Source organism: Balaenoptera physalus (genome assembly GCF_965194825.1).
Source record: "Balaenoptera physalus genome assembly, chromosome: 13".
In the NCBI taxonomy this organism is placed as follows: domain Eukaryota; kingdom Metazoa; phylum Chordata; class Mammalia; order Artiodactyla; family Balaenopteridae; genus Balaenoptera; species Balaenoptera physalus.
In genome coordinates, this window is record NC_138892.1 from 59664456 (window position 1) to 59691643 (window position 27188).

The 27188-nt window shown below is 38.0% G+C and overlaps 1 protein-coding gene and 1 pseudogene across 3 annotated transcripts in view; one reads left to right on the forward strand and one right to left on the reverse strand.

Moving 5' to 3' along the window:
• Positions 1 to 27188, reverse strand: part of RBMS2 (RNA binding motif single stranded interacting protein 2) — an 89363-nt gene that overhangs the window by 61882 nt on the left and 293 nt on the right. The gene's annotated exons all lie outside the window — the stretch shown is intronic.
• On the forward strand, positions 231 to 26163 carry LOC309641602 (small ribosomal subunit protein eS27-like pseudogene; annotated as a pseudogene). Its single transcript, XR_014268586.1, has 2 exons — positions 231 to 17835; positions 18190 to 26163. The product of XR_014268586.1 is annotated as a small ribosomal subunit protein eS27-like pseudogene (transcript).

The following is a 27188-nucleotide window of genomic DNA, read 5'->3' on the forward strand; positions in this document are numbered from 1 at the left end:
CCTTAAATGAAGTCCCAGTCTCTATTCTAGTTTTCCTGTCACCTTTTTGCTATAATAATGGGACAGACAGTACCAACAGTCTGCAGAGTAAATACACACATACCATACCCCCAATCTCTGACTTTCATTTCCAATAGGACAGGAAGTTCCTGCTCAGCTCAAGGGACACAGGAAGGGTGGGAACAGCCTCAATGTGGGAATTGCAACTGAGATTGGAAGCACAGCAGCCAAATGCAGTCAATAAATCAATAAAGGCATCTCTCAGTGATACCATATTTTTTTAAAGTCCCTTTTCTGCCCTCAGAGATTCTCATTCATGATATGCCAAGTTATCATTGCCATTTAGGTCCTTGGTTGATGTCTTCTCCCTTAGCCTAACAATGTGGTACAAAACCTTAATCTTTAAGGCCTGATTTATAATGGGATTTATAATAGCAGTCAACCTAATTTAATTTTTTAAAACTTCTCATATTCTCAACGTGTTGTGTTCTCTTACTGCACTCCTTAACGCTCAATGATATCTTAGAACTTAAAATAGTTAAAACCGTAAGTTTCAGAGAGCAGCAGACATGAGTTCAAATCCTGACACCACTGTTAGTTACTGTTTATGTAACTTTAGGCCAAGTTACTTAACATCTCTAATTTACTCATTTCCAAAATGGAGATAATACCTACTTCATTAGCCTTTGGAATCAAATCTAAGTTCTGGTTCGGTCCTGTCACTCACAAGCTGAGTGACACTGGGAGAATTCCCTCACATCTGAACCTTACTTCTCTCATCTGTAAAATACAGTAAATAAATAGTCTCTGCTTCCTAAAATTGTAGTGAAATGAAATAAGGCAATGTATATAAAGCCCTTAGGCAGGTATCTGGCACTTGGTACACACTCAACAGATGTTAGCTGCATTTTGATTAATTACCCTACTGTCTCCCAGTGTATCCCTCTGGGTATTGTATAACCCAGATTTTATGATCTGAAGTGAACATTTCCAAAAACTAGTATCTTAGTTACATTCAAAAGATCATACTAGGACTAGGCAGGCTAAACTATATAAGTGGAAATACTGAATAAGAAATTTCAGGAATCACCCAGTCCAATTTCATTTCTCTGCCTTCTATAAGCAAATAATCCAATTATTTGGAAATTCTTTTCATAACTCCCAATCTCTTGGAAATTGGTGGACCGTCTCATCTCTAGGAAAAAAAGGAAACAAAATAGTACAGAATCAAAGTACACTAGACAAGACATCCCAGCTCCCATTTCTCTAGAGTCCTACTACTCTAAGAAATTGAAATAGATCTAGAAAAAAGGAGGATCTTCATGTATCCTGAAATTTAACACCATTTTGCCATTCTAAAAGTAGAAAGTATCAGAAGGGAGATAAAGAAGGATCCAATTAAATAAATTCTATTTTGTAAATTCTATATAAATTCCATATGTATTTACTAATACAAAAACCTGTATGTTTATACTCTGATTATAAGTTTAGGGCCATAAAAGTAAAATGACCCAGATTGGTGAACTGATGCCAAAGGTCAATTATATCAAAGAGCACCAACAGGACTGGAAACTACATCCTTTACTCTGGTAAGTATATTTTTAAAGGAGGCTATGGAATCTTGTGGAAGTGACAGAGAAGGTAATGGAGTTCTGTGGTTATATTCAGGAAGTATATGAGAAGAGGAAGAATCCTATTTCTTCCAGTGTGTTTACTTTGATCACCGCCCCCATCTGCTTTGCGCATTATATTGCTTACATTATTCCAGATTTAGTCAATGCCTCTCAAATTCTTGGTTCTCTTGAGCCCAGCACCCAAAAGTTGTTTTGAGTGGAAAAAGTAAAATAAGTTATTTGGAACACCTCTTGGAAGGAGACATTTATACCTCGGATTCAATATAGACTGGTTTGTGATTTCTTCAGAAAAACTGTAACAGGGAAGAACAAATCTGACTCCATATTGGACCTGTTTCTTTTACTTTAACCTTTGTATTCTATTGCTTTTGCTATAAGTTAAGAATGTTGCCTATAGCCTGAAATATACAGGATAGCCCATTCTCAAGGCTCTGACCTTTAAAGATATAAAACTTTTCCATTCGTATAGAGGTAAAAAGTTGTAGAACAGAGAAAAACATTTGTCATGTTGGAGGTTTACAGGAACAACATGACCTGACCTACGTGGACAGATGCAAGAACAAAGGATGCTGACATGAAGAAGTTTGCAGCAACCAACCACACCCCCTCCCCTTTTAGTAAAAAAGAAGCCTAAATTCTAACTTGGGTAAGATGGTTCTTTAGGACACTAGTCCGCCACTTCTCGGTCTGCTGGCTTTCTGAATAAAGTCACTATTCCTTGCCCCAACAACTTGTCTCTCGGTTTACTGGCCTGTCCTTTGGCAAGCAGCACGAGCTTGGACTCAGTAACAAAACAACACTTTTAAGTATGTGTCTCAGGTAGAGAGCAGTTGGGGTCAGATCAACCCTGACTTGTATGTTGAAAGATGACTGCATGCAACTATTGGCCCCTCCACATCAGGGTGGAGAACTCAAGGAACGTATTACCTGCAGATATGCCAGACCCTAGCTGTAGGACTAGAGCCAGGCTGATGTAGCACATGTGTCTGCCAGCAGTGAGACAGGGCCAAGTTTGTTAGTGGAGCTCTGAATATGGTTCAGAGACCTGAACAAGTATATTAGGGCCAAGGGTTTTTTTTTTCCCCAGCTATTCATATTCTCTGTGGGGATTTCCCTGGCAGTCCAGTGGTTAAGACTCCGCACCTCCACTGCAGGGCGTGCGGGTTTGATCCCTGGTCAGGGAACTAAGATCGCGGCCAAAAAAATACATATACATATATTTTAAAAAATAAATATATAAATATAAATTTATATTTATATAAATATAAATATATGTATTATATATATATATATATATATATATATATATATATATATATATATATATATATATATATATATGTATTCTCTGTGGATTATCTTTCCTCCCACTGATTAACTTTTGAGCCCAAAAGTCTAGGTCATGAAAAAAGACCAAAAAGTTCAATTTATTTAATGGTAAAGAGATGAGGTAATGCCTTAAGAAGAAGTGAAAAAAAAAAAAAGTTTAACACATCAGCTTCCTTAAGTAGGAAAATTTAAGGATCTGAATCAAACAACTAGAAAAGCTTAGCCCTGTCCCCTTCGAATGTAGGATGGAATGACAAAATTGGTCTAAAACTAGAAATGGGGAAAGTTTGGCCTCTCAACTCCTTGACTTAACTCATTGGAAAACAGGGGAAAAGACAGGCAACTCTGAAGAATTATTTATCTCATACCCTGGATATCAGTGCTAATAGTATATTCTCCTCTTCTATAACAACAGATATTTCTGGCCAAAACTTACTACAGAGAATATCCTAACAAAATTTTCAAGTAGACTTTTCCTTTGCCAGACACTAAAGAAATACAGGAATCAAATCATCTAGAATCACTGGACCAGAAAATTAGTATAATGTAGAAAGAAAAGACTAGACTGGATTCTATGCATACCCAGAATGGACTGTATTGATGGGTAATATTATAGTCTCCAAATGTATGTTTCCTTTACACTTGAGACATTAATTTTGTTTGGCTTCAGCTATCCCTAAAATAAATAGCTCAGATGATCCCCATAAGGGTCCACAACTGAACTGAACAATTAGAACCAAATGAAATGGCTGCTTATGTAGGTTAAATATAAATCTTTTCAAATAGTCAAATACTGGTAATTTCATATGGTTAAATCTAACACTGCAAAAAGTGTGAGACTGTGGAGATGATAATGAGTCAGAATACTGATGAACTGGATAGTTCCTTTCCTTTGTCCTCCCTCATTTTCAGATTGAAAAAAAAAAAAAAACCCAGAAAGGTAAACTCACTTGCATAAGGTCATAGGGGTCAAATATCTGACACCAGAATCCAGACTTTCTGTCTCAATTCAACATTGTTCCCATACCAATCTCATTTGACTGTAAAATTTAGAATTCTGATATATATATATCTTTTGGGGTCAGAAAAAATAAAGAAATAATCCTAGGATTTCAGAGGTGAAAGTTCAACTGTTTTCCTCAAATCAGCTTTTTATCTCAAGTGATAAAGCAGTGATACCTAATATTTTGGCCTATGCTTAAATTACACAATGGATAATATTTCTAGGGATAAACTTATAATGCAAACAAGAAGAAGATTTGTAGAAAACTACAGTTGTTGGGAAGTGCTGCTAATTAAGTATTCTAGATTCTACCTGAGGTTTAATTCATTATGTATTTAGAAGGTAATTTGCTTGAATTCTGCTTTCCTTCTGGGGATAATTTGTACCATACTCTGAAACTCTCAGATGAAACATAAGATTTGAATATAAGAAGTGGTTTCTAAAACATCAATATACATTATTTATAAGGTCACTAGTCACTGGCAGGGTTTACCAGAAGCATAAGCTTGATGAGGACGGGGACTGTGACTATTTCGTGTACCCCATTATATCCCTAGCATTTAACAGTACCTGGCTAATTTAAAATTTAAAAATATTTGTCAGCAGTGACAACCTCCCCATGAGAACTTGCTTCTTGAAAAGGATCTCCTTCATCCCTATCTAGAAGAAGAGAAGAGGAGAGAGGAAACTCTGCCTAGTGCAGAGACCCAATTCCTACTTCATGGATGTGAAATGCCCAGGATGCTATAAAATCATCACTCTCTTTAGTCATGCACGAATACTAGGTTTGTGTGTTGGCTGCTCTACTGTCCTCTGGCAGCCTACAGGAGAAAAAGCAAAGCTTACAGAAAGATGCTCCTTCAGACAGAAGCAGCACTAAAAGCACCCTGAATCAGGATGAATGGGAAACCATTCCAACAAACACATTTTGGATACACACACAAACACAATTTTTTTTTTAATATTTGGTCAATGAACGAGTGGAATAATCTTGAACACTAAATTTACATCTGAAAAGATATTACTTCTTAAAAAACACTAATATAAAGCAGAAACTAACACACCATTGTAAAGCAATTATACTCCAATAAAGATGTTAAAAAAAAAAAACACTGAAAATAGTGTTGACAGTGATGGAATGGCACATTAGGACATCTAGGAGCTTTTTCCTTTATATTTACAATACATATTATTTTCCTTCTGTGGCTTATTTTTTTGTCATTAGGTAGTCAGAAAGCTTGAATTTACTTGTGTCTCTCATCTGTGTACTAGATAAAACTATACCCCCATCATCACATAAAAAGATACCACCTCAAAAGGCCCATTATAAATTTGTATTCCCATAGCATTTTGTACAAAATTTTTGCAGGCTTTTAACTCTACTTACTGCCCTCCCTCTTGTACCCAGATGGTGAGTTCCTAGGAAGCAGGCAGCAACTTTATTCATCTTTTTATCTTTAACACCTAAACATAATTTATGCTCAAGAATGTTAGCTGTAAGAATACAATTTTCAATTTCTTTTAAGTATCTCCAATGGGAAAGTGAATCTCAATGAACATTAAGAGAACACTGCCACCAACTGGATAATATAGGTCATGCACCCTTTAGCAAATACCAGGAAGAGAAAGCACAGAATTTGTATATAGGTAACTCAGAAGTTTGACATTTAAACCCAGCTCTATCATTTGCTGTGTTAAATTGGAAAATCTCAATATTTTAAAACATCATTTTCCCCTTCTACAAAATGGGCATAGTATCTGTTCTATTTCTCAGGGACAATCATGACAGTCAAATTAGATAATGACTGTAAAAGTACTTTATTGATTACAAAGCATTTTCCAAGTGTGAGACCACAGTTGATATTTACTACGCCATGTTGAGTATTAACAAATCCATCTTTTTTTTAATTGAATATTTTATTAACATAATAGTTGTCTAAACAAATCCATCTTATTCCTTACCGCAAATCTAAGTAAATAACCTTCAGTTTGAGAATCAGAGCCAACTCATAAAATTTTAGATGCCTAATGGCAAATTTCTTTCTTTATATGTTAATGTGGACTCACTATCATTAACTTATTGAAATGTGTTGTTGAACATAAAAATATGTTAAAATTAAAACTACTGGGCTTCCCTGGTGGCGCAGTTGTTGAGAATCTGCCTGCCAATGCAGGGGACACGGGTTCGAGCCCCGGTCTGGGAAGATCCCACATGCCGCGGAGCAACTAGGCCCGTGAGCCACAACTACTGAGCCTGCGCGTCTGGATCCTGTGCTCCGCAACAAGAGAGGCCGCAATCGTGAGAGGCCCGCGCACCGCGATTAAGAGTGGTCCCCGCTTGCCGCAACTAGAGAAAGCCCTTGCACAGAAACGAAGACTCAACACAGCCAAAAATAAAATAAAATAAATAAATAAAAAATGATAATAAAAATACAGGAATTCCTTTCAAAAAAAAAAAACTACTTGGAGATACCATTTCTCACCTACCAGACTGGCAAAAATCCAAAAGCTTGACAACAAGCTGAGTTGTCAACCACGTTGGAGAGACTGTGGTAAAAAGGCTGTCATATATTGTTTGTGGAAATAGAAAATAGCATAACTCCTTTTGCACTATTTAGCAAAATTACATATGCACCCTTCAACCTAACAGTTCTACTTCCAGGAATATATTCCAAAGATACAATGGCAAAAATAAGAAAAAACAATATGTACAAGGCATATTCAGACCAGTAAGCAAGGAAGCTATCAAAGAATACTGGGGTTGTTTTACTGCACACTTTAAATTTGTAATCTTAAAATGAGATTTGAATTTTTATTGATTACCTTTAAAAAGGTAGCATCAAAATCATAAAATTAACATCTGTTATGAATCATATCTAAAACTGGGTTTAAACAGAAATTTTACTTCCTGATTTAATTTCAGGGGAACTAATGTTTAGGAAAGCTATTAGGTGAATGTTTATTTATTTATTTATTTATTTATTTTTTTTTATACAGCAGGTTCTTATTAGTCATCAATTTTATACACATCAGTGTATACATGTCAATTCCAATCGCCCGATTCATCACACCACCATCCCCACCCCCCCGCGGCTTTCCCCCTTTGGTGTCCATACATTTGTTCTCTACATCTGTGTCTCAACTTCTGCCCTGCAAACCAGTTCATCTGTACCATTTTTCTAGGTCCCACATACATGCGTTAATATACGATATTTGTTTTTCTCTTTCTGACTTACTTCACTCTGTAGGACAGTCTCTAGATCCATCCACGTCTCAACAAATGACCCAATTTCGTTCCTTTTTATGGCTGAGTAATATTCCATTGTATATATGTACCACATCTTCTTTATCCATGCGTCTGTAGATGGGCATTTAGGTTGCTTCCATGACCTGGCTATTGTAAACAGTGCTGCAATGAACACTGGGGTGCATGTGCCTTTTTGAATTAAGGTTTTCTCTGGGTATATGCCCAGTAGTGGGATTGCTGGATCATATGGTAATTCTATTTTTAGTTTTTTAAGGAACCTCCATACTGGTCTCCACAGTGGCTGTATCAATTTACATTCTCACCAACAGTGCAAGAGAGTTCCCTTTTCTCCACACCCTCTCCAGCATTTGTTGTTTGTAGATTTTCTGATGATGCCCATTCTAACTGGTGTGAGGTGATACCTCATTGTAGTTTTGATTTGCATTTCTCTAATAATCAGTGATGTTGAGCAGCTTTTCAAGTGCTTCTTGGCCATCTGTATGTCTTCTTTGGAGAAATGTCTATTTAGGTCTTCTGCCCACTTTTGGATTGGGTTGTTTGTTTCTTTAATATTGAGCTGCATGAGCTGTTTATATATTTTGGAGATTAATCCTTTGTCCGTTGATTCGTTTGCAAATATTTTCTCCCATTCTGAGGGTTGTCTTTTCGTCTTGTTTATGGTTTCCTTTGCTGTGCAAAAGCTTTGAAGTTTCATTAGGTCCCATTTGTTTATTTTTGTTTTTATTTCCGTTACTCTAGGAGGTGGATCAAAAAAGATCTTACTGTGATTTATGTCAAAGAGTCTTCTTCCTATGTTTTCCTCTAAGAGTTTTATAGTGTCCGGTCTTACATTTAGGTCTCTAATCCATTTTGAGTTTATTTTTGTGTATGGTGTTAGGGAGTATTCTAATTTCATTCTTTTACATGTAGCTGTCCAGTTTTCCCAGCACCACTTATTGAAGAGACTGTCTTTTCTCCATTGTATATCCTTGCCTCCTTTGTCAAAGATTAGTTGACCATAGGTGCATGGGTTTATCTCTGGGCTTTCTACCTTGTTCCATTGATCTATGTTTCTGTTTTTGTGCCAGTACCATATTGTCTTGATTACTGTAGCTTTGTAGTATAGTCTGAAGTCAGGGAGTCTGATTCCTCCAGCTCCATTTTTTTCCCTCAAGACTGCTTTGGCTATTCGGGGTCTTTTGTGTCTCCATACAAACTTTAAGATTTTTTGTTCCAGTTCCATAAAAAATGCCGTTGGTAATTTGATAGGGATTGCATTGAATCTGTAGATTGCTTTGGGTAGTATAGTCATTTTCACGATATTGATTCTTCCAATCCAAGAACATGGTATATCTCTCCATCTGTTGGTATCATCTTTAATTTCTTTCATCAGTGTCTTATAGTTTTCTGCATACAGGTCTTTTGTCTCCCTAGGTAGGTTTATTCCTAGGTATTTTATTATTTTGTTGCAATGGTAAATGGGAGTGTTTCCTTAATTTCTCTTTCAGATTTTTCATCATTAGTGTATAGGAATGCAAGAGATTTCCGTGCATTAATTTTGTATCCTGCAACTTTACCAAATCCATTGATTAGCTCTAGTAGTTTTCTGGTGGCATTTTTAGGATTCTCTATGTATAGTATCATGTCATCTGCAAACAGTGACAGTTTTACTTCTTCTTTTCCAATTTGTATTCTTCTTATATCTTTTTCTTCTCTGATTGCCGTGGCTAGGACTTCCAAAACTATGTTGAATAATAGTGGTGAGAGTGGACATCCTTGTCTTGTTCCTGATCTTAGAGGAGATGTTTTCAGTTTTTCACCATTGAGAATGATGTTTGCTGTGGGTTTGTCATATATGTCCTTTATTATGTTGAGGTAGGTTCCCTCTATGCCCACTTTCTGGAGAGTTTTTATCATAAATGGGTGTTGAATTTTGTCAAAAGCTTTTTCTGCATCTATTGAGGTGATCATATGGTTTTTATTCTTCAACTTGTTAATATGGTGTATCACATTGATTGATTTGCGTATATTGAAGAATCCTTGCATCCCTGGGATAAATCCCACTTGATCATGGTGTATGATCTTTTTAATGTGTTGTTGGATTCTGTTTGCTAGTATTTTGTTGAGGATTTTTGTATCTATATTCATCAGTGATATTGGTCTGTAATTTTCTTTTTTGTAGTATCTTTGTCTGGTTTTGGTATCAGGGTGATGGTGGCCTCATAGAATGAGTTTGGGAGTGTTCCTTCCTCTGCAAGTTTTTGGAAGAGTTTGAGAAGCATGGGTGTTAGCTCTTCTCTAAATGTTTGATAGAATTCACCTGTGAAGCCATCTGGTCCTGGACTTTTGTTTGTTGGAAGATTTTTTTTTTAAACATTTATTTATTTATTTATTTATTTATTTATTTTTGGCTGTGTTGGGTCTTTGTTTCTGTGCGAGGGCTTTCTCTAGTTGTGGCAAGCGGGGACCACTCTTCATCGTGGTGCGCGGGCCTTTCACTGTCGCGGCCTCTCTTGTTGTGGAGCACAGGCTCCAGACGCGCAGGCTCAGTAGTTGTGGCTCACGGGCCTAGCCGCTCCGCGGCATGTGGGATCTTCCCAGACCAGGGCTCGAACCCGTGTCCCCTGCACTGGCAGGCAGATTCTCAACCACTGCACCACCAGGGAAGCCCCTGTTGGAAGATTTTTAATCACAGTTTCAATTTCATTACTTGTGATTGGTCAGTTCATATTTTCTATTTCTTCCTGGTTCAGTCTTGGAAGGTTATACCTTTCTAAGAATTTGTCCATTTCTTCCAGGTTGTCCATTTTATTGGCATAGAGTTGCTTGTAGTAGTCTCTTAGGATGCTTTGTATTTCTGAGGTGTCTGTTGTAACTTCTCCTTTTTCATTTCTAATTTTATTGATTTGAGTTCTCTCCCTCTTTTTCTTGATGAGTCTGGCTAATGGTTTATCAATTTTGTTTATCTTCTCAAAGAACCAGCTTTTAGTTTTATTGATCTTTGCTATTGTTTTGTTTCTATTTCATTTATTTCTGCTCTGATCTTTATGATTTCTTTCTTTCTGCTAACTTTGGGTTTTGTTTGTTCTTCTTTCTCTAGTTCCTTTAGGTGTAAGGTTAGATTGTTTATTTGAGATTTTTCTTGTTTCTTGAGGTAGGCTTGTATAGCTATAAACTTCCCTCTTAGAACTGCTTTTGCTGCATCCCATAGGTTTTGGATCATTGTGTTTTCATTGTCATTTGTCTCTAGGTATTTTTTGATTTCCTCTTTGGTTTCTTCAGTGATCTCTTGGTTATTTAGTAACGTATTGTTTAGACTCCATGTGTTTGTGTTTTTTACGTTTTTTCTCCTGTAACTGATTTCTAATCTCATAGCGTTGTGGTCAGAAAAGATGCCTGATATGATTTCAATTTTCTTAAATTTACTGAGGCTTGATTTGTGACCCAAGATGTGATCTATCCTGGAGAATGTTCTGTGCGCACTTGAGAAGAAAGTGTAACCTGCTGTTTTTGGATGGAATGTCCTATAAATATCAATTAAATCTATCTGGTCTATTGTGTTATTTAAAGCTTCTGTTTCCTTATTTATTTTCATTTTGGATGATCTGTTCATTGGTGTAAGTGAGGTGTTAAAGTCCCCCACTATTATTGTGTTACTGTCGATTTCCTCTTTTATAGCTGTTAGTAGTTGCCTTATGTATCGAGGTGCTCCTATGTCGGGTGCATATATATTTATAATTGTTATATCTTCTTCTTAGATTGATCCCTTGATCATCATGTAGTGTCCTTCCCTGTCTCTTGTAACATTCTTTACTTTAAAGTCATTTTATCTGATATGAGTATTGCTACTCCAGCTTTCTTTTGATTTCCATTTGCATAGAATATCTTTTTCCATATCCTCACTTTCAGTCTGTATGTGTCCCTAGGTCTGAAGTGGATCTCCTGTAGACAGCATATATATGGGTCTTGTTTTTGTATCCATTCAGCAAGCCTGTGTCTTTTGGTTGGAGCATTTAATCCATTCACGTTTAAGGTAATTATCGATATGTATGTTCCTATTACCATTTTCTTAATTGTTTTGGGTTTGTTTTTGTAGGTCCTTTTCTTCTCTTGTGTTTCCCAGTTAGAGAAGTTCTTTTAGTATTTGTTGTAGAGCTGGTTTGGTGGTGCTGAATTCTCTAAGCTTTTGCTTTTCTGTAAAGCTTTTGATTTCTCCATCGAATCTGAATGAGATCCTTGCCAGGTAGAGTAATCTTGGTTGTAGGTTCTTCCCTTTCATCACTTGAAGTATATCATGCCACTCCCTTCTGGCTTGTAGAGTTTCTGCTGAGAAATCAGCTGTTAACCTTATGGGAGTTCCCTTGTATGTTATTTGTCGTTTTTCCCTTGCTGCTTTCAATAATTTTTCTTTGTCTTTAATTTCTGCCAATTTGATTACTATGTGTCTCGGCGTGTTTCTCCTTGGGTTTATCCTGTATGGGACTCGCTGTGCTTCCTGGACTTGGGTGGCTATTTCCTTTCCCATGTTAGGGAAGTTTTTGACTATAATCTCTTCAAATATTTTCTTGGGTCCTTTCTCTCTCTCTTCCTCTTCTGGGACCCCTATAATGCGAATGTTGTTGCATTTAATGTTGTCCCAGAGGTCTCTTAGGCTGTCTTCATTTCTTTTCATTCTTTTTTCTTTAGTCTGTTCCACAGCAGTGAATTCCACCATTCTGTCTTCCAGGTCACTTATCCGTTCTTCTGCCTCAGTTATTCTGCTATTGATTCCTTCTAGTGTAGTTTTCGTTTCAGTTATTGTATTGTTCATCTCTGTTTGTTTGTTCTTTAATTCTTCTAGGTCTTTGTTAAACATTTCTTGCATCTTCTCCATCTTTGCCTCCATCCTTTTTCCAAGGTCCTGGATCATCTTCACTATCATTCTGAATTCTTTTTCTGGAAGGCTGCCTATCTCCACTTCATTTAGTTGTTTTTCTGGGGGTTTACCTTGTTCCTTCATCTGGTACATAGCCCTCTGCCTTTTCATCTTGTCTATCTTTCTGTGAATGTGGTTTTTGATCCACAGGCTGCAGGACTGTAGTTCTTCTTGCTTCTGCTGTCTGCCCTCTGGTGGATCTAGGTGAATGTTTTATAAATTACTGTTTCTAATTTTCGGTCATACCCTCATGATTCCAGCAAGCTAGTCCTATCTTCTAAGATATGTATCAAACCTAGTACACATTAAAAATCCTATAAGGTCCTAGATAGTTTTCATTTAATTATTCATTAAAGAAACACTTATTCTCCTATTGTAACAAGTGTGAAGTCTTTCAACTGTTAATAAAAGATCTGTCAACCACCAAAAAAACCAAAACAAATCTATTTGGGGTTGTGTCAAAGAATTCAAGAGTCAACTTGAGGGGACTCCCACTGTCCAGAGATGGGACATTTGAGCATCAAAAAGAATAACAACTGCAAAGAATGTAAACATATCATAGTTGTTCAAAATCATAATAATTTTTAAAACTCTGATCACCTTTGGAGGATATTACAGAAATAACTTATTATTCTATAACTTAGCAAGTAAAGCAAAACAAATCAAATACACAGCCTACCTTTTCTATATGAACTGTATCCCTGAATGACCAAATAGTTGAAGAAGCAAAGTCCTTATTTATAGAAGAATTTAAAATAATAAATAAGGAATGATAGAATAGCACCACTTTTCAACCCCTAGTGAAACAGTTCATTTGGGCAATGATTATCAAAGGTTATTAAAAATCATTAGGGGGGCTTCCCTGGTGGCGCAGTGGTTAAGAATCCGCCTGCCAATGTAGGGGACACGGGTTTGAGCCCTGGTCCAGGAAGATCCCACATGCCACGGAACAACTAAGCCCTTGTGCCTCAACTACTGAGACTGTGCTCTAGAGCCCACAAGCCACAACTACCGAGCCCACATGCTACAACTACTGAAGCCCGAGCGCCTAGAGCCCGGGCTCTACAACAAGAGAAGCCACAGCAACGATAAGCCCACTCGCCGCAACTAGAGAAAGCCTGCATGCAGCAATGAAGACCCAATAGAGCCCAAAATAAATAGATTAAATAAATAAATTTATTTTAAAAAATATTAGCAAACTGAATTCAGGAACATATAAAAAAGGTGTAAACACCATGACCAACTGCAGTCAGTGCCAGGAACCCAAGGCTGGTTAAATGTTCAATAATCAAGTAATGTAATTTGTCATATTAAAAGAATAAAGGCAAAATCCCCATGATCGTCTCACTAAATGCAGAACTAGCATTTGACAAAACCTGATACTCATTCATGATAAAATCTCCTAGCTAATAATAGGAGGAAATTTCCTCATTTTGATAGATAAAAAAGTTATAAAAACCCTACAGTTAACTTCATACCTAATGCTAAAAGACTGAATGCACTCCCTGTAAAATCAGGAACAAGGCAAAGGTGTCTGCTCTCACCATTTCTATTCAACATTATGCCGGAAGTTCTAGACAATGTCCTAAGAAAAAGCAAACAAACAACAAAAACAGAACCAAATAGCTTCGAGGAATCCAGATTGGAAAGGAAGAAATAAAACTGTCCTTATTCAAAACATGATTGTCTATGTAGAAAATCCTAAGGAATCCACAATAAAACTACTAGAATTAGTAAATGAGTCCAGGGAGGTCACAGGATACAAGATCAATATACAAAAATCAACTATATTTCTATACACTGGCAGTAAACAGACTGAAATGAAATTAAGAAAACAATTCTATTCATAATAATATCAAAAGGAATTAAATAGGAATAAATTTAACAAAACAAATGTAAAATTTATACGCCAAAAAGTATAAAACATTGCTGAGAAAAATTAAAGAAGTAATTGTTAAGATGGTAATTTCCCCCAAACTGATATATAGTTTCAATGCAATTCCTCTCAAAATCCTAGTAGGCTTCTCTGTAGAAGTTGATAAGCTGATGAAAGTGCAAAAGACCTAGGAGAACCAAAACAATTTTGAAAAAGAACAATTGAAAGATTTACACTAACTGTAATTGATTTCAAAGCTTACGAGAAAGCTAAAGTACTCAAGAGAATGTGGTATTATTATAAAGATAGGAATGTAGATCAATGGAACAGAATTGAGAGACCAGAAGGAAACCCTTATATTAATGGTCAACTGATTTTCAACAAAGGTGGTCAAGACAATTCAATGAGGAAAGAATTTTTCCACAAATAGTACTGGAATAATTGGATATCCACATGCAAAAAAGAAAAACTTAGACCCTTACCTCATACCATACAAAAAAATTAATTCAAAATGGATCACAGAAGTAAATGAAAAAGCTTAAAACTATAGTCTTCTAGAAGAAAACAGGAGAAAATCTTCATGACTCTGGGCTAGCAGAATTCTTAGAGACAACACCAAAAGCATGAGGCATAAAAGAAAAATATGATAAATTGGGCTTCAATAAAATTTAAAACTTTTGACTTTTAAGAGATACCATTAATAAAATGAAAAAACAAGCCACTGGCTGGAAGAAAATATTGCAAATCACATACCTGATAAAAGACTTGTATCTAGAATATACAAAGAACTCTGACAACTCAATAATAAGACAATAACCCAATTTAAAAATGTGCAAAAGACTTGAATAGACACTTCACCAAAGACACCCAAATGACTAATAAGCACATAAAAAGCTGTTCAGAATCACTGGGTTTTAGGGAAATGCAAATTAAAACCACAATGAGATACTACTATATGCCCATTAGAATGGCTATAATAAAAAAGGCAGACAATAGTAAGTGTTGATGAGGATGTAGAGAAACCAAAACTCTCATACATTGCTGGTGGGAATGTAAAATGGTAAGCCACTTTGGAAAACTGGCAGTTTCTTAAAAAGTTAATCACATCTTTACCACATAGCTTTATAAAGTTTTGATATCCTGTAGAGAAGTCCAGCCGCTTCTTCACTCTTTTACAAAATTATCTTGGCTTCTGTTTTGTCTTCTACTATCAATAAAATTCTAGGATTCATGAAAATTCTGTGCAAAACCCTGTTGAGATTTTAATTGGAATTGTGTTAAGTTTATAAGTTACTTTGGGGAGAGCCTCCATATTTTTGATTGTTTCCCTCCATTTAACACAGTATATTAGTTGTCTATTGCTGCATAAAATATTATTGTAAACTTAGTAGTATATAACAACACATATTTATTATCTCACAGTTTCTATGGGTCAGTTGTCTGGGCATGGTTTAGCTAGGCTACAGTCAGTGTTGGCCAGGGCTGAGTTCTCATCTGAGGCTCAAGTTGGGAAGGACCCACTTCTGTCACATGATTTTTGGCAGCATTCAGTTCCTTGCAGGCTGCTGGATGCAGGCCTCACTTTCTTGCTGCGTGTTGGCTAGGGGCTGCCTTCAGTTCCTTATCATGTGGCCTTCTCCTTAGGACAGCTCACAAAATGGCAGCTTGCTTCTTGAATGCCAACAAGGGAGAGTAACCTTTGCCAGATTTTATTTCTTAAAAGCAAATCACAGTTCCCATTCATACTCAAGAGGAAGGGTTTACACAAGGCATGAATATCAGGAGGCGGGGATCATGGGAGCCAGCTTAGAATTTGCAATATATGGTATACCTTTCCATTAACTAATTTCTCCCTAAAATTCTTATGCATCCTATAATAGGTTTATTCATGTGCACTTCTCAGTTTGTAATGCCATAAAAAATAGGTATAATTATTACTTCAATATAGGAATGCTATTGTATTCTGGATACTGATCTTTTATCTAGCAACCTTGTTTAACTCTCTTATTAGCCCCAACAATTTACCTGTCACTTGGATTTTCCTCATAAATATCACTTGTGAATAATACAATTTTGTATCTTTTCTTGTAACCTTTATACCTTTTATTTATTTTTCTTGTCTTACTGGACAATAATAAGACCTCCAATAAAATATTTAACAGAAGTTGTGATACCAGGCCTGTTACCTGATAAACCCTTTGTCAGGTTTATCAGGATATTCCTTTCCTTGTCTAGTTTGCTAAGAACTTTGAAGACGAATAGGTATTTAATTTTATCAAATACTTCTTCTGCAATGACCAGGAGGATCAAATAGATTTTCTCTCAATCTGTTGATTTGGTAATTATGCACATTTTCTAATGTTAAACCATTCTAGCAACCTTGAGATAAAAATTCCTTGATCATAAAATGTATGTTTTATGATTTTTGCACCTATGTCTTTATAATTATCTTTCCTAAATTGTCCTTGTCTGGTTTTGGTTTTAAAGTATACAGTAATTTAACAAAACAAGTTGTAAAGTTTTTCTTCTTTTTCTATTTCATGGAACAAAGTGCATAAGATTGGGATTATCTGTCCATTGAAAGTTTCACAGCACTCCCACATAAAACTATCTGTATTTTTTTTTCTGCGTAAATGTTTAAACTACAAACTTCTCATCTCAAACAGGCTCTTAGATATTTCCCAACACTCCTACAAGATTCTAGTTAGTGCCTTCTCTTAGTTCTACAAAAGCTATTCTAAATATTTACCATTCTCAAGCTTTCTACCTCACTTTTTCTCCCTATAATCTTAGCATATAATATTCACCTGCTATCTTCAACCTTTTCATCTCTACTGGCTTTCCTCCTCAGCATACTGAGATGATGATTTTCTTAAAAAGACAAAACAAAAACAAACATGCAAAACAAACAAAATTCCCTTCCCTGAACTATAGGTTCTTCTCTAGCTATTCTTGTTCTTTTAATTTTCCCCATAGTCAAGAGAAATCTGGACTTCCCTGGTGGCACAGTGGTTAAGAATCCACCTGCCAATGCAGGGGACACGGGTTCGAGCCCTGGTCCAGGAAGATCCCACATGCTGCGGAGCAACTAAGCCCATGCACCACAACTACTGAGCCTGCACTCTAGAGCCCACAAGCCACAACTACTGAGCCTGTGTGCCACAACTACTAAAGCCCATGCGCCCGTGCTCCACAACAAGAGAAGCCACTGCAATGAGAGGCCCGCGCACTGCAGTGAAGAGTAGCCCCCGCTCGCCACAACTAGAGAAAGCCCGCGCACAGCAACAAAGACCCAACACAGCAAAAATAAAAAATTATAAAATGAATAAATAAATAAATCTTAAAAAAAAAAAAAGAGTAATCTACATTTGCTAAGTGTCCTCATCTCTCATTTGTTTTTTTCCCCATTCATTTTCCTCTATATTTTAAGTTATGTTAGATTTGGGAAATCATCGATGGGTTCCATAAAAACACAACATAACCAGATTTGCATTTCTGAAAGATCACTTGTGGCTATGCTGTTAAGAATAGAAGTGAGTGAAATTGATGGGAGGGAGAACTAAATTAAGAAGCTTAACTAGAAGAGTAAGAATGGGGAGAAGTAGATGGATCTGAGACCTATTATAGGGTCTGAAGGATGAGGAAATCAAAGATTACACATGATTCCAGCTGAATAATGGATTTTGATATTCATTGAATAGAAAATACAGATGAAGAAATCTGACTGTGTAAAGATAAAAAATTCCTACATGGCAAAACTGTAAAAGGAAAACCAAAAGTCAAATGATAAACTGGGAGGAAGAGGAATGTATGCAACTCATTTCAAAAAAGGTTAAAAAAAAAAAAGGTTAATATCCGGGCTTCCCTGGTGGTGCAGTGGTTGGGAGTCTGCCTGCCAATGCAGGGGACATGGGTTCGAGCCCTGGTCTGGGAAGATCCCACATGCCCTGGAGCGGCTAGGCCCGTGAGCCACAACTCCTGAGCCTGCGCATCTGGAGCCTGTGCTCTGCAGCGGGAGAGGCCGCGACAGTGAGAGGCCCGCGCCCCGCAATGAAGAGTGGCCCCCACTCGCCGCAACTGGAGAAAGCCCGCACACAGAAACGCAGACCCAACACAGCCAAAAATAAATAAATTAATTAATTAATTAAAAAAAAAAAAACCAAAACTGTCTAAAAAAAAAAAAAGGTTAATATCCAACAAAAACATGGGAAAATACATGAATAATTCATAAAAACGGAAACACAAATGGTTCTTAAACATATAAAAAGATGCTCAACCTCATTGGTAATTTTTAAAAAGTAAAATAAAAACAACACTGAAAAATTAAAAAAAACACTGATACCATTTTATACCTATTGGAAAAACAAACATCAAAAAATAAAGTGATAATGAACTGAGGTAAGGGTGGAAAAGCAAGTACTCTTCTGATTGCTGGTGAGACTGGAAAATGGTATGAACAATATGGAAGGCAATATGGCAACATCTATCAAAATTACAAATGTATATACCTTTCTTTTTTTTTAATTAATTAATTTATTTATTTATTTATTTATGGCTGCGTTGGGTCTTCGTTGTTGCATGCGGGCTCTTTGACTCAGCAATTCTACTTCTAGGATTTAACTTAGTTATATTTGCAAACTTGCAAAATAAAAGGATATATAATCTTATTCACTGCAGCACTGTATTAGCTAAGGTAACCATAAAATATATTGTTTTGTTTTGTCCAAATCGGGACACTTTTATAAGAGAAAGGGGACACTATTAATATTTAAGCTGGACATATATACACTACCAAATGTAAAATAGATAGCTAGTGGGAAGCAGCAGCATAACACAGGGAGATCAGCTCGGTGCTTTGTGACCACCTAGAGGGGTGGGATAGGGAGGGTGGGAGGGAGACGCAAGAGGGAGGAGATATGGGGATATATGTATATGTATAGCTGATTCACTATGTTACAAAGCAGAAACTAACACACCATTGTAAAGCAATTATACTCCAATAAAGAAAAAAAAAAATTTAAGCTGGGACAATTGGCATAGCTGAGACTGTCCCAAACAAACCAGGAAATGAAGTTATTCTAATAATAACAAAAGATGGAAAACAATACAAATATTCACCAATAGGGGACTTTTAAAATAATAATGATACATCCAGACAATGGAATACTAAATAGTCATAAAAGGAAGCACATTATACACTGATTTGGAAGGTTCTCCAAGACGTATAGTAAAAAAAAAAAAAATTTAAGGAAAAATATAAAACAGTGCTTATATTATGTTACCATTTGTGTAAAACAGGAAAAAATATAATTGCTTAGACATGAATAAAATATATCTGGAAGGATATATAGAAAACCGATAACAACGTTTGCCACTGGAAAGGGGAAGTGGGTAGCTAGGAAACAGAAACAGGAGGGTGACTTCACCATATGCCCATTTGTACCTTTTGAATTTTGAACCAGATGAGTAACTAAAATTTTAAAAGAAAATAGTCCTATTAATGAGTTGGCTAATTGATAAGTTTTATGACCTATATTTTTTCCCTGTTTGGGCTTATATGCTGAATAATAAAAATTCTGTTGAAACTATCACAACATTGTTAGTTGGCTATACTCCAATATAAATTTAAAAGTTAAAAAAAAAAATTTTTAGAAAGGAAAAAAAATTCTGTTAAACCTTGTAATCCTATAGAGTTCCTTAAATAGTTTTTAAATCATTTTAACTCTGTTATAAATACAGGAATGAGAATTATGCAAATCAAAACTAAGGTAATATTTCATAAAAATTTGAAATCAAGTACCAGTATTGCCAGTAACTATCACAGAAAATTTATATGTACTTATTACTTTTTTCCATTTCTGCATTTAATAATTCTCACAAAATGGCAATTATCTTATATTAGTAACCATTTCATATATCATAAATTTATTTGGCACCTCTGTACTTTTTATTGTAATTTTTCACCTAATTGAACTGGACTGGAATAATAAATGCAAATCAGTAAGTAAATACTTAGCTCCGAAAATCTCTTACCTAAGTAGTAGTTACTACATAAATTACCTGATAATCTAAAATGGTTTTACCTAAAAATTTCCCAAAGATCAGAGAGCTGTAACAACAGCTTTTAGCAAATTGACAGGTAAATGTGGATGATGTAAAACATTTCAAATTACATAACATCTTGAGAAATTATGGCTTATGGAGTGTTCAACTAGATAAGTGTAGTTAAAAATTAATTTTACCTAGTCTTTTAGAGAATGTTTTTGGTCACTATATGGCAATATAAGATTCTGAAAACATCTTTCATATTCTTTAGGTTAAAAAAAAGTTTAAGAAAGGTATGAAAATGCTACCAATCACTTAAGTATTTTTCTTTTTGCTGTTCAAATTCTTTCAAATTAGCTTTAGTCTACGAAGAGCTTTTTAAAATCTTTTTTAGAGACTTTAGCAAAATCAACATTCTCTTAGCATCTTATAATAATATGGACTTGCTATAATCTATTCTTATGGACATCAGAGAAGCCAAATTACAGGAGACATTATTTGGCAAAATAAAGAAAACATGTATTAGGCATCATAAATCTCACCAGTGTGATGATAATATTGTGACTTGTTTTTGACATGCTCATGTTTATATTTTTCAGTCCTATAAAATTTGTGTGTAACTGCTAAACCAAAGAGGAATTAGGAAAGCATACTGGAATACATCATAGATACATGTGAACTTAGAGGAAATTTCATTTACTCCATGAAGGTCTAACATCAAGTTAAAATATGTGCACCAGCACTATAGTGCTCTAGTCAGAATCTAAACCCTATTCAAGGGGAATTCTCGGCGGTCCGGTGGTTAGGACTCAGCGCTTTCACTGCCGGGGCCCAGGTTCGATCCCTGGCCGGAGAACTAAGATCCCACATGCCGCACAGTGCAGCCAAATTAAAAAAAATTTTTTTTAATTAAAAAAAATTTTTTTTAATTAAAAAAAAATCCTATTCCAATACACGTGCTTAACTAATGATGTCTTAGGAGTTTTTGAACATATTAATCTATTTCCTGACCTTGATGAATTATTATTTAAACTTTCAACTCCAATGAATCCCTTAAAGCCTATGAGCCCAAAGCAACACAATGGCAGCATCAGCTTAGTTTCACCATAATAAATAATAACTGAGCATAAAGAAGTGGTAAGTGTAACAACTTTTTCAAAAAACTTGGTGATGGAAGGAATACAGATAAGAGTAAAAATATATCAATTATATCTCAAATTTTAAAAAAAGAAAAAAAAGCAATATTGATGGAAAATCTGAATTGCATAGAGCTACTTAACTGAAATATATTTTAATTTAATCACACACAAAAAGAGGCAAAATATAGTGGCTGTTTCTTAAGATGGCAGAGTCCTGAGCATATTTAAATGCTGAATGATGGAGTCATCAGAAGAAGTTGAAAAATAGAGCAAAGTAAGTAGAGAGATTAACCTGAGAGTGGAGGAAGGATTCCTCTTAAATAGTATCTGAAGAGATAGATGTTGGTTATGAGTGTAATGGTAGGAAATTGAGGGCTTCTTTATGAAGCAATGGGATGGTAAGTTTAAATGAAAGAGGAGCTTTAAAAGAAGGTTTACTATGGAGTTGCCTGTAGGCTGTGGCTGAATATTCTTATCATAGTATTCAAAACTTTTCATAATGCAGTCCCCAGTATATCCTCAGTTTCACTGGTCCACACATTCTCACTCCCAACCAAACTCACTCCAATCAAACTCATCTAGAGTCCCTCAACTGTTCCTCTCATGATGTCTGTTCTTGCAGAGCCCTCTGTCTGGAACACCTTTCTCCTTATGTCCCTGAAAACATCTCTCAACCTTTAAGAGTTGGCTCCACACAAGGGGTTCCCCAGAGGGAGCCCCACTTCAGCATCACTGCCTTAACCATGGCCTATCCCCCTCTCTGTTTTCCCTGGAGGCAGATGTCACAAAGCATTTGTAAGTTGCTTCAGGTGCAAGAACACCGCCCACTCAGGACTTACCCCCATTATCCTTTCCAGACTGGCCACACACTAGGCCAGTCTGAGGAGCTAGCCGGGACCAGGTGGTGGAGCAGCAGCTTGGCGTTCTGACCGCCTAGCATCCTTCTCTAGCATTGTGATGCCACCTCCCCTCCTTGTCCCAAGGTTGTGAGGCTTTGTCTTTCCCTTTGGTGTCACATGAGTAGAACAGGGTCCCCAAAGCCCATGTGATCATTTCCCAGGCATCATTCCCTGGTGCCTGTGGGATCCTGCTTCATGCAGGTAGGGGAAGAGGGCTCCAGGGCCGGCCAGGAACGACACCTCCTGAAGGAAAATGGGAGCTTCTGATTCTAAGGCCCTGGCCTAGGCCTCTATCCTAATATTGCAAGAGGGGCCTCTCTCCCAAGCCCCATCCTAAGGGTTAGCCCTTGGGCCAAATCTGCCATGGGGTCCAGCTATGCTTTTCTGACTAAATAAGCAATAAGAGGCTCTAAGCTGATCCAGTTCCAAGGACCCTTTCTGCCCTGCTTTGGGTCTCCCTGCCTCCAGGTGAAGGAAGAGCTGGTGCCACCCTCTTTCCTATCAGGCTTGTCCAAGTGTTCCAAGGGACTCGTGACTAGAGCCCAGGATGGCTTGGTGGGCGTGTCCCCGCTGCTTCTGCATGAAGCCCGGCTCCATAGGCCTCGTTCTCGCCAGAACCCTGCCCTGCCCCCATGCAGTTCCTCACTGGAAATGCCACACCCCCGCTCACCCTCTCCTCCCTTCCCTGGAGAGGCAGCTCAGCCAAATAAGTCTAAGCAGGGTCCATCGGTGTGGACCAGAGCCAGCCTGGAGTCATTATGCACCTTCTGGTCTCCAGTTTCACAGTGTGTTAGGGGCAAGAGATGACTGCAAGACTTGCTCCTTAGAGGAATCAGGCCAGACTCAGTTTTGGAGGAGGGCAAGATTGAGAGGGAGCCAGTTCACCCCAGGATCTGTTCCGGGGTTTCCTACCAGCCCTTCCTGTTTGAGGCTGGTCTTCGGGAGGCAATAGGCCACCAGGCCTGGTCGACCCCAGTTCACGCCATGCCAGGAATCTGCCCACCTGCCAAGTTCAGTTCTTTAAGGTGCCTCTTCAGGGACACAGTGTGTCTCTCTGATTGGGCTTCTAAATCAAAAGCCTGATGTTCGTGTCCCTCTCATCGGGGGAGCTTTGGACACAGGACCAATTTGGAAAGGGTCAGAGTTTCCACTCGGCACATTGTAGAGGGGACACTCTGTAGGTCCATGGGTCCCTTACTGTAGCGAGGTTGAGTAAATTTGCCTTCAGTTAACCTGGGACCTTCTGTTTAATTCCCTCCTGCCTCCCAAAGAGTTTGACCATTTTATAAATTCACCTCTGTTAACAGTGGCCCACAAACTTCTCTGTGCTAAAAGCATGGGAAGTCTAAAGGCAGTCATTCCCTGGGAAATGGATTCCGTTCTATTTTGCTACCCCTACTCTGTTCACGAGGCCTCATTCAGTAAGGCAACCTCCCCTGTAAGGCTGTCCTCTATCCCATGTCCCAGACAGGTGAAACGTCTGCGGAAATAAGCCTGTTTTCCCCTTCAGGTCTTCAGTCGGTTACTTGCCACTACTGTCCCTCAGTCGCCTTTTTGGTAAAATGGGGTTTTAGTTTCGTCCTTTTATTTTAATACTGGTAAATACTTGCACTCAAGCAGGGGAGGGAAGGCAGGGGTCTGGCCCCCTGCCCCATTCCTTTACTGCTGTGGGGCTTCCCCTGGAGCAGACCTTCCTCTTTGCGCCCCGTGAGCTTCTTTGCTTGTAGTATCTCAGATTTTACATGTTCCATGTCGTGCCACGTAACCCTCTTCAAGATACCGTTTGGAGGGTGGGGGAGATCTGCTTCCCACTGTGACTGGGCTGTGGGGTTCTGACTACCTTGCTTACAGGTTCATGGTTTGATAAACTTGTTGTATTCAAAAACGTGAGGGGCTTCCCTGGTGGCGCAGCGGTTAAGAATCCGCCTCCCAATGCAGGGGCACGGGTTCGAGCCCTGGCCTGGGGAAGATCCCACATGCCGCGGAGCAACTAAACCCGTGCGCCACAACTACTGAGCTTGCGCTCGAGAGCTCGTGGGCCACAACTACTGAGCCCGCGTGCCACAACTACTGAAGCCCGCGCGCCTAGAGCCCGTGCTCCGCAACAAGAGAAGCCACTGCAGTGAGAAGCCCGCGCACAGCAACAAAGACCCAAGGCAAACAAAAATAAAAATAAATAATAAATAAAAATTAAAAAAAAAAAAGCACTTGAAATGTAGGACGCCATTAAGTGTCTGTTTATATTTTTGGAATATCTGTACTACTTACAATTAACGAATAAAAGTGGGTTTAGGGCTTCCCTGGTGGCGCAGTGGTTAAGAATCCGCCTGCCAATACAGGGGACACGGGTTCGAGCCCTGGTGCGGGAAGATACCACATGCCGCGGAGCAACTAAGCCCATGCACCACAACTACTGAGCCTGCGCTCTAGAGCCTGCGAGCCACAACTACTGAAGCCTGCGTGCCTAGAGCCCGTGCTCCACAACAAGAGAAGCCACCGCAATGAGAAGCCCGCGCACCACAACGAAGAGTAGACCCCGCTCACCGCAGCTAGAGAAAGCCCGCGTGCAGCAACGAAGACCCAATGCAGCCAAAAATAAATAAATAAATTTTTTTTAAAAAGGGGGTTTAAAAAACCCATCCATGAATGGGAAAAAGAAAAAGAAAGAGTTGGCTCCAATCCCCCAACCTCCCTTTGATGTCCCTCCCCCTTTATCTTAGCTACCCTTCACCCCGAGCCTAGTTAGATGTCCCTTCTTTCTACTTCCTTTTCCATATCTCTTCACCTCAGCATTTCTTCATTAGGAATTTTAAACACTGGCTTTCTCATTTCTTCCAATAATCAGAAACTGGTTTTTTGTTTTTAATTTCTGGATTTCCTAGCACTGGGCCTGGCACACTATAGGCCAATGAATAAATACTCATTGAATGAATTGAAGATGATTATGTCAGTGCTCCCAGTACTTATATTTTACCCAGTAAAAGACAAGATTATCTTTTACAAATGGAGAAACTAAGGCAGGAAGGAATGTGCACCAATAGTAACTTTTGCAGAACAAACGCTAATGAAAAAAATAACTTAGGTGAAATAATCTTTCACTCTGACTAATTAAGATTCTAACTACAGTCTAAAGAGTAGAACAAATGATAGTCTGTAAATCATAACAAATATACATCCTCCAAACATAAGCATCAAGTTTCCAATTTTGTACCACAGAGGATATAGCTTTTCTGATTTAAAAATTCAAAATCCTTCCCCATACACCACAAAACTCTAGCACAACAAGGGACTGGCCTAAAAACCTACTATTAGAGATACCTGAAAGCTTATGAAAAGCTTTGGGTCTAGCTGGCCATGTCACAGCTGGCTAGTACTTTTGCAAAGATTTAACTGGATAGGACCTTCTCAAATCAGAAATAAAAAAAGAACTTGACATTGCCAAACTCTAACCACCTGGGATGACAAACTTGTTCTTAAATATCTTATACTTCACGCAATGCTGTGGGCCTCCCAAGTCACCGGTTCACCCTCCATCCTCATGCAAAAGTAGCAATGTTATAGTGGAAGAAGAATCAGTCCAAAGGTCAAAGTGCTAGATCTCTATGCAAAGAACCTCCCCTTCTACAGGCAGACTTTCTTCACTGCCCAACCCGTTCCTACTATCAGAGAGAACTGGGAAGAAAAAGAGTGAGGAACTTGTTACTGATTATAATTAAAGCTAATTCAAAAAAGCAGGGGTAGGAAATAAAAGGAAGCAAACACCTTCTGGGTAATGTTTAGAAATTCCCTAACACGTTATCTTTCTCGTGACAGCTCAAAAAACTTCAGAGATATAACATTCCTATGAAACAAGGATAAGATTAGCCTACTACATTTGGAAAAATTAATGCTGGTTCGCATTTATACTAAGTATTAAGACCCAGAACTTTCTTAAAGAAGTAATGGGCAAAGCCATTAATAAGGCAGCCAGGGTAAGCTGGAGTCCCCGAATTAGAGTCCTACCTATAGGAGAATGGATAGGGCAGATAAGGAATAACTACAGAAGGGAAAAACAAACAAACAAAAACAAAAGGAAGGTCACTCTACCTGGTTTCAAACTAATAAACCCTCTGACCTTAACCAAGCCAAAGGAGAACTGCCTTTCCACAGAACATACCAGAGTATCGTTTTGATATTTCTTTTCCCACAGTTACCCTTGATGCTCATGTTAACCCAAAAACAAAAAGAAAAGCAAGTGACATTTTGTGATACAGCCAGCCTCTGGCCAATTCTCAGTACCGTATTATACTGCTTCGACGTAAATGCTTCCTTTAGGAACAACTGGAATAATTCAGTGGTTAATTTTGGGATGAGCTGCATGATGGAGAGAGCCTTGTAGTCAGAGACTTGGGTCTGATTCCTGACTCTGGTACTTATTAGATGGGTTATCTTATTCAAAAAAGTCTTGGGACTTCCCTGGTCGTCCCCTGGTTAAGAATCCATCTTGCAGTGCAGAGGATGCTGGTTGGATCCCTGGTGGCGAAACTAAGATCCCACATGCCGGGGGACAACTGAGCCCCTGCGCCACAACTAGAGAGAAGCCCGCGCACTGCAACAAAAGATCCCACATGCTGCAACTAAGACCTGATGCATCCAATAAATAAATAAAAAGTCTTAATTTCTGAGTCTTAGTTTCCTCATCTTCAAAATGGGACTAGTAATAACTATTCTTTAGGTCTCTGGTAAGAGGGAGAGACAGACTATACAAAGTGGTTGACAAACCATAGTAGCTATTATTTCCATGAGCTCCTACTAAATACAGATGCTGTGAAGATATAGGTGAATGCTCTCCTAGTTGCAAATGATAAAATTCCCGAATATGCTTAGTTTTCAAAATTCTTTTTGTACATCTTTTCTGCCTGCGAGGAATACAGAGGCAAGCAATTAAACTAGCTAAAATTTAGGGGGCACCTAACGGCTTATAAAATGTTTAAGGGCTCAGAGTTAAGGACACCTAAGTCTTAAACAGACGCCAAATAACTGGCAGAGGTAAAACGAGAACCCAGGCACCCTAGCAGCCCAGGATGACCTTTCCCCCGCCTCATGATCTCACTGAAGTGCC